This window comes from Schistocerca gregaria, unplaced genomic scaffold (genome assembly GCF_023897955.1).
Source record: "Schistocerca gregaria isolate iqSchGreg1 unplaced genomic scaffold, iqSchGreg1.2 ptg000178l, whole genome shotgun sequence".
NCBI classification, from domain to species: Eukaryota; Metazoa; Arthropoda; class Insecta; order Orthoptera; family Acrididae; genus Schistocerca; species Schistocerca gregaria.
In genome coordinates, this window is record NW_026061728.1 from 3,090,396 (window position 1) to 3,097,453 (window position 7,058).

The 7,058-nt window shown below is 46.3% G+C and overlaps 1 non-coding gene across 1 annotated transcript; it reads right to left on the minus strand.

Moving 5' to 3' along the window:
- Positions 1-2,740: 2,740 nt before the first annotated feature.
- Trnar-ucg (transfer RNA arginine (anticodon UCG)) lies at positions 2,741-2,813 on the minus strand. Its single transcript has one exon. It is a non-coding gene; the product is annotated as a tRNA-Arg (tRNA).
- Between the last annotated feature and the right edge of the window lie 4,245 nt (positions 2,814-7,058).

The window sequence follows — 7,058 nt, forward strand, 5'->3', positions numbered from 1 at the left end:
AATGGTCGCGAGGTTAATCGTTGCGACACTATAATGCTGGTGTAGGAGTCCCACAGGCACAGGTGGGGCTGCCTCTTCAGGGGCGAGAGGTCGTCGATCTTGCCGGTCCGCTGAAGAGGTTGCTATTGTGGAGAGTTTGCAGGCGCGGGCGCAACCGATGGGGGTGCCCCATCATCAGCGCTGTCCACCCCATTCCCTTCCATCTCCACGTCGTCTGCCCAGGAGACTGATACTGCGGTAGGGTACCGACTGTTTTCATCATCCATGTGGAGAGGAGACGTAGTTTTCGGCTCAGCATATAGACTTTCTTCAACGTCGACCTGTGGGGGCGACTTCGCCAGTAAGGAGTGGTGATCGTTGCCAGTGGTCGCCTGTGGCGGGCCGTTCGCATCGACTTTTGGACATCATAGAGCGGTTTGTCGTCCATCTTCGGTTCTGCATCTCTGGCACCCATCCGTAGAATGGATTCATCAGGGGGTGTACGGCTACGTTTCTTTCTCTTTCGTGTCGACCCTTGTTTTCGAACAGGTCGTTCCGAGTCTGATTGCGGGTGGCCTTCGTCTGACTCCGGATCAGTCTGAAGGAAAGCAGAAGTAGGTACCACTCCCGGAGCAACGTCCATTTCAGCAGCATTTTCAGTCACAGTGCTGCGATGATGTGGAAGGTCGGGATCTGGCGTCTGTGGCACCTCAGAAGGAATCTCAGTAGCGGTTGCATCTGCCTGATCAGACGACGTCAACAGAGCAGGAAGACCCTGTGCAGAGGTGCTACCTTCCTGGGCAACCTTGTCATATGTGGGGACGCTTCCTCGCCGACCGGCGTTCGGATCAGGTGGCGTCGCATCCAGGCAGATCTGACGTGGCCTTCTTGTCCACAACCCGCACATGTTCGGGGTTGGCCGTCGTACTTGACAATGGCTCGCACACCGCCAATTGTCAGGTATGATGGTATATGTTTTTTCAGTTCAATTTTTACCTGACGCACACCATTAAGGACATGGTAGGTCGTGAAAGTTTGCCATTTTTCCTCTACGTAACCGATGACGTTACCGTATGGTTGTAACTCAGAGACAACTACGTCCTTCGGCACTTCAAAAGGTAGTTCAAACACCCTAATCGTGCGTTGACCGTACTCTGCGAGTTTAAGTGTTACTGGTCCGACGTGACCATCAGAGTATTTGAACTTAAGTCCATTGGTATGGCGGCGAATAACACCTTCACAACCTTCGGTGTTTGTCATTTTAATATGAACGACACTACTCGTGATCGAAAAATGGATTCCGATAATGTGGTTAGGATCTAAACGAACACGAGAGTGACAGAATTAGAACCTGTAATCTTCAGATCCTAAGTCCGACGCCTTATCCATTAGGTCACACGGTCACTGACGACCAAGTATAACTTGCATACGACTCATCTCGAAACGCTCACACCCCTGATGTTTTGTGTTTTCGTTCTACACAGGCGCTGCCCCATGCTCTTTCCCACCTATTCGTTACATTCAACCTCTTACGAGACCGACCTAATATAGACTGGGAAACAAGACCACACACTTTGTGCATTCGACGACGACGACGACGACGACGACGACGCTCTGAGATATGTGAGAAATACATCTATAAAATGTAATTCAGACTACCTCGTCCCGCCTTATGGTGTACCGCTTTGGCAAATGCTTTATCTGCGCCATTCGCCCTAATCACATATGAGAGTAATTCTTAATAAAACGCCTGTCGCTAATTGTCCGTCATCACAGAAACTGTTTGCTATACAGCACGACGGGCAACTGATTTCCAAAATTCGTCTTCCTCCTGTGAGGATGGAACTTTCGACCCCTGGTTTACTAGACCAGTGCTCTACCACTGAGCTAAACAGGCGCGGCCTAGCGGCACTTTTGCGTACTTCGTTCTTACGGTCGTCTGCATTATCAGACTTCAGCTGACAACACTTCGTATTACAGACTAATATTTACAGCTATGGCGACCCATTACAGCTTGGCTACACATCTGACACGTAACCGATGTTCTCTCCAAAGAACACCACTTGCATTTCGGAACATGTCATTCACACATGTCTACAAAAGCACCTTCACCTTCAATTACAGTTTCCTTGAGACTGACGGAGACGTAGGCAAAGTTAAAAGTTGCTATTTCCATTACATCAACTTTAATCAGAAACACAGTAATTTACATCTGCAGCGGAACAAAATTCCGCTCCGCTCAGCGTGGGGCTGGAACCGACGCCCCTGAGATTAAGCGTCTCATGCTCTACCGACTAAGTCAGGGGCGCTACCTCGGTTATACTTGCCGGGTACCACGTCACACAGTACTCGTTTGGGTTGGGTGGTCCCATAAAGAATCTCTCTATGCTGCCTAGTGTTTTCCTAACGTCACACTCGTCACGTACTTCACTTTTATTTCATAATCATTTCTGAGAGGTAAATGAATTGCATGACAACATGCAGAGCTAGTGTCGTCAAAATTAACACACATACTTGATGTGTCTCAAAAGCCGAACGGGTTACTTTCCGACATTGTTTTAGATGTGCAAGTGCCAGTCAAAACTCGCGGTGACGGTACTCTGCCGACCATTTCGGTAGTTAATACCGGTCTTGTTGTGTGTGTTTCATGCTCAAGAGCATCTCCAAGCAGAAAATGGTCAACAGCAACATTCAGACGGTTTCGTACTGCTCAATTGCTACATTAAAACGGTATGTTTCTTTTTCAGATCTGGAAGAAACACGACCGTGACAGGATTCGAACCTGCAATCTTCGGATCCGAAGTCCGACGCCTTATTCGTTAGGCCACACGGTCACTGACGACCAAGTATAACTTATATGCGACTTATCTCGAAAGGCTCACACCCCTGAGGAATTGTGTTTTCGTGCTACACAGCCGCTGCCCCTTGCTCTTTCCCACCCATTCGTTACATTCAACCTCTTAGCACGTTACACAGTACTCGTTTGGGTCGTGTGGTCCCATACAGAATCTCTCCATGCTGCCTAATGTTTTCCTAACGTCACACTCGTCACGTACTTCACTTTTATTTCATAATCATTTCTGAGAGGTAAAGGAATTGAATGACAACCTGCAGAGATAAAGACCGACCAAATATAGACTGGGAAACGACAACACACACTTTGTGCATTCGGAATCGAAGGCAGGGCGTCCCTCGGCGCATTTGCTACGATGGCAACGACGACGACCGCGAACCGCTCTGAGATATGTGAATAATACATCTATAAAATGTAATTGAGACTGCCTCGGCCCACCTTATGCTGTACCGCTTTGGCAAATAATTTGTCTGCGCCATTTGCCTTAATCACATCTGAGAGTAATTCTTAATAAAACGCTTGTCGCTAATTGTTCGTCATCACAGAAACTTTTTGCTATACGGCACGACGCGCAACTGATTTCCAAAATTCGTCTTGCTCCTGTGAGGATGGATCTCACGACCCCTGCTTAACTAGACCAGTGTTCTACCACTGAGCTAAAGAGTCGCGGCCTAGCGGTACTTTTACGTACTTCGTCCTTACGGACGTTCGGTTCATCAGACTTCAGCTGACAACACTTCATATTACCGACTAATATTTGCAGCTATGGCGACCCATTACTGTTTGGCTACACATCTGACACGTAACCGATGTTTTCTCCAAACAACACCACTTGCATTTCAGAACATTTCTTTCACACAAGTCTACAAAATCACCTTCACCTTCAAATACAGTTTCCTTGCGACTGACGGAGACGTAGGCAAAGTTTAGAGTTGCTATTTCCATTACATCACGTTAATCAGAAGAACGGTAATTTACATCTGCAGCGGAACAAAATTCCGTTCCGCCCAGCGTTGGGCTCGGACCCGCGACCCTGAGATTAAGAGTCTCATGCTCTACCGACTTTTTTTTTCTTTTTAAATCGGGCCTCCTTCCTCCCCTACAGCCCGTCCTTCCGCTCGCCATTTGTGCCTTCTTCGGCTAGCTTCTGTGCTATGTTTGGTCCAAATGAGACAGGTGAGTGACGAAGTAAATGTATACAAGTAAATAAAATCCCTTCTTTTGGGGTTATGGAAAGGAAATAGTTCCGCTACATTCTTCCATCATTGAGTGGGCGCGATTTTTATATTAGAGCCAGGCTTACTTCAGCCTGATGGCTTCTCATGGGTGTGTCAGCAACCTATTAGTGCTGCGACACGAGGGCGAAGGGTAAACGAAATAGCCACCTTGTTGTCGTAAAATGAATGAGAAGCTTAATAGATAATTAGATAATTTCATAAAGGAAAAAAAGGAATCTTGAGGTTGAACTACATGTCGTTTGATCGTTCTTCAGCTCTGTCGGTGAGACAATATTCGGTTCAAGAAATTTGCGTAGTTGTCTTTGTATTTGATTTGTCGTTCGAGCTTTTGATGTTCTGTCATCAGGTACATCCAATAATCTGCTTCACTTTTCGTCATAGCCGTTGAGATGTAACGGACTGTCAGTCCTTTGAGCCTGTTGGCTGACCTTCTTTTAGTGTTAGGATATGGCACGTCATCAGGCAGAAGGACGTGTGTCGGTGAAATTGTGTTAGGTGACGTACGTAGCACATGTGCTAGTTTTTGCCTGAAGAGATTCCACACGTCTTTCACATCTTCACAGACGAAGCGATGTTCTGCAGTGTCGACGACATTGCAGCTGGAACAGTTTGGTGTGTGTGCCAGACGTATCACGTGTAGTTTGGAGTTGATTGGGATTTTTCTATTGACTGCGAGGTACCACGTCGATCGCACATTGGATGGTAGATGGGGGTCAGATATGTTGTCCAATATGTTTTTCCAATTATAATGTCGAAACTTGTTTTCTATTCGATTGCGCAATTTTCCTTCCAGCAAGGTGTTGTAAACCTCCTTAACCCGATATATGTCCTTCTCCTGTATTCTATGGCGTACATAGCTGTATTCCACCAGAAAATGTTTATAGTGGTACAGCTCGTGGGAGATGTGATGCACATCGATTGGTGGATCTCTGCTGACTGGGGTGATTTCACGTAAGAGGTGAGCCACTATGGACCGCGGTGATCGTTGCCACTGTTTATAAGTTTTGCTAACGTATAGCGCTTGCGCTTTGAGGTAGATGTCTGTCAGTTGTAGCCCTCCATTGCGTGTCGGTAGCGTCAAGGTATCATATGAAACCTTAAATATCTGACCTCTGTTGAAAAAATAACCAAGCGCTGCTTGCATTTGGTGTGCAATGGTTTTTGGCAGAGGCAGCACTTGAGCAACATAGTTGACTTTGGAAGTGATGTATGTATTGGCCAGTTGCACTTTTTGTATTACATTTAAATTACGCAAGCTGTGTTGTTTTATGCTTGCCCGTAATGTGGCAAGTAATTTTCGATAATTGAGAGCGGCCGTGCGGCGAATATTACTCGTATATTCTATTCCAAGGCATTTGATTTTTTCCACAGTGTTGATACTTCCAGCGGCTCTGATCTCTATACCCCGACCAAGATTCATAATACCAGATTTATTGCGGTTGAGTTTAGCTCCTGACGCCATTTCGTAGGTCGCCACAACTTCAAGTACTGTTTCCACCTCGCTTTCGTCAGTCACAAGTACCCCTACATCGTCCGCGTAGGCTTGACATATGATCTTGTGTCCGTGTATATGTAATCCACGGAGTTGCCGAGTCAGAGATACTAAGAGAGGTTCAAGCGCAATTGCGAAAAGCGTCATGGACATTGGGCAACCTTGTGCTCCCGAACTCTGAATATTGATCGGGTGACTGAGTTGTCCGTTGACACTGATTCTTGACGTGCTATTCGTCAGTATGTTTTTCACGGAGGCTATAATTTTCTGGGGGAAGTGCATGGATGTCATACACCGGAGCAGGTACGAATGATTAACTTTATCAAAAGCTTTTTCAAAGTCAAGCGACATCAGAGCACAGCGAATGTTGCAGGCTTGCGATATCGCTATACTGTCTCTGTAGTCGCATAAGGTCTGAAATATCGTTCTGTCCTTTCCCACACTTGTCTGGTAGGCTCCTGTCACTGTACGAATAACAGAATTCAACCTTTGCATCATGATACGGGCGAAGATTTTATAATCACTACTGAGAAGTGTTATGGGTCGAAGATTCTCCACGGTTTTGCCTCCTGGTGTTTTGGGGACTAAGACCACTGTACCTTCACAGAATTCCTTCGGAAGGTCAGTGTCCGCATTTAGTATTTCATTGCATACGAGTGTCAATTTAGCAATTATTTGTTCGCGAAAAGTTTGATAAAATTCAGCGGGTAGCCCATTTGGTCCAGGTGATTTGTTCTTTGGGCTCTTCGAGATGGCATCTTCGACGTTTTCGTCAGTTATTCTCGCTGCGAGCACATCAGCTTCTTCAGGAGTGAGTCGCTCTGTCGTCCTAGCAGTGAGAGCTTGCTGCGCTGTTTCATCTGTCTGTGTATTGGCCAGCAATTCACTAAAGTGTCGATGGATCTCGTCTCGTATTGCAGCTTGATCTTTCAAGAGTCTCCCGTCTGAAGTTTTGAGTTCCGTCGGAATTTTCCGTTATTGTCTTTTGTTCTCTTGGAGAATGTGGTACATCGATGTTGTTTCTTCTCGTGTACCGTTCTGCAAACGCGTTCGTATTGTACAGCCTTCGAGATTGTGTCCCTGCAGGTTGAGCAATTTTGCTTTTATTCTGTTGATTTGCCCATAATTTGTTATGACTGTAGCATCACGAACGCACAAGTCTCTCAGACAGCTGAAGTAAAAGTCTACTGTCCGCTTCCGCCAGGCGACTTTTTCACGGGAGTAAGTTTTCATTGTCTTTAATATTGTGGGCTTCGCGCAGTTTAGCCACCAATTCAGCGCCGTGCCGTACAAGTGGAACTTCCTTTCACATTCTGCCCAAGTGGTGTGGAAGGCGGCGTGACATCTAGGATCCGAAAGATGAGTAACGTTTAGCTTCCACTGACCTCTCGCCCTGTAAGTGCCTTGTTTCTCTAAATTTACCGTACATATGCACGCGATATGATCAGAGAAAATCGTGGGCCATAGCTCGGACTGTAAAACGTGTCTCCTTAAA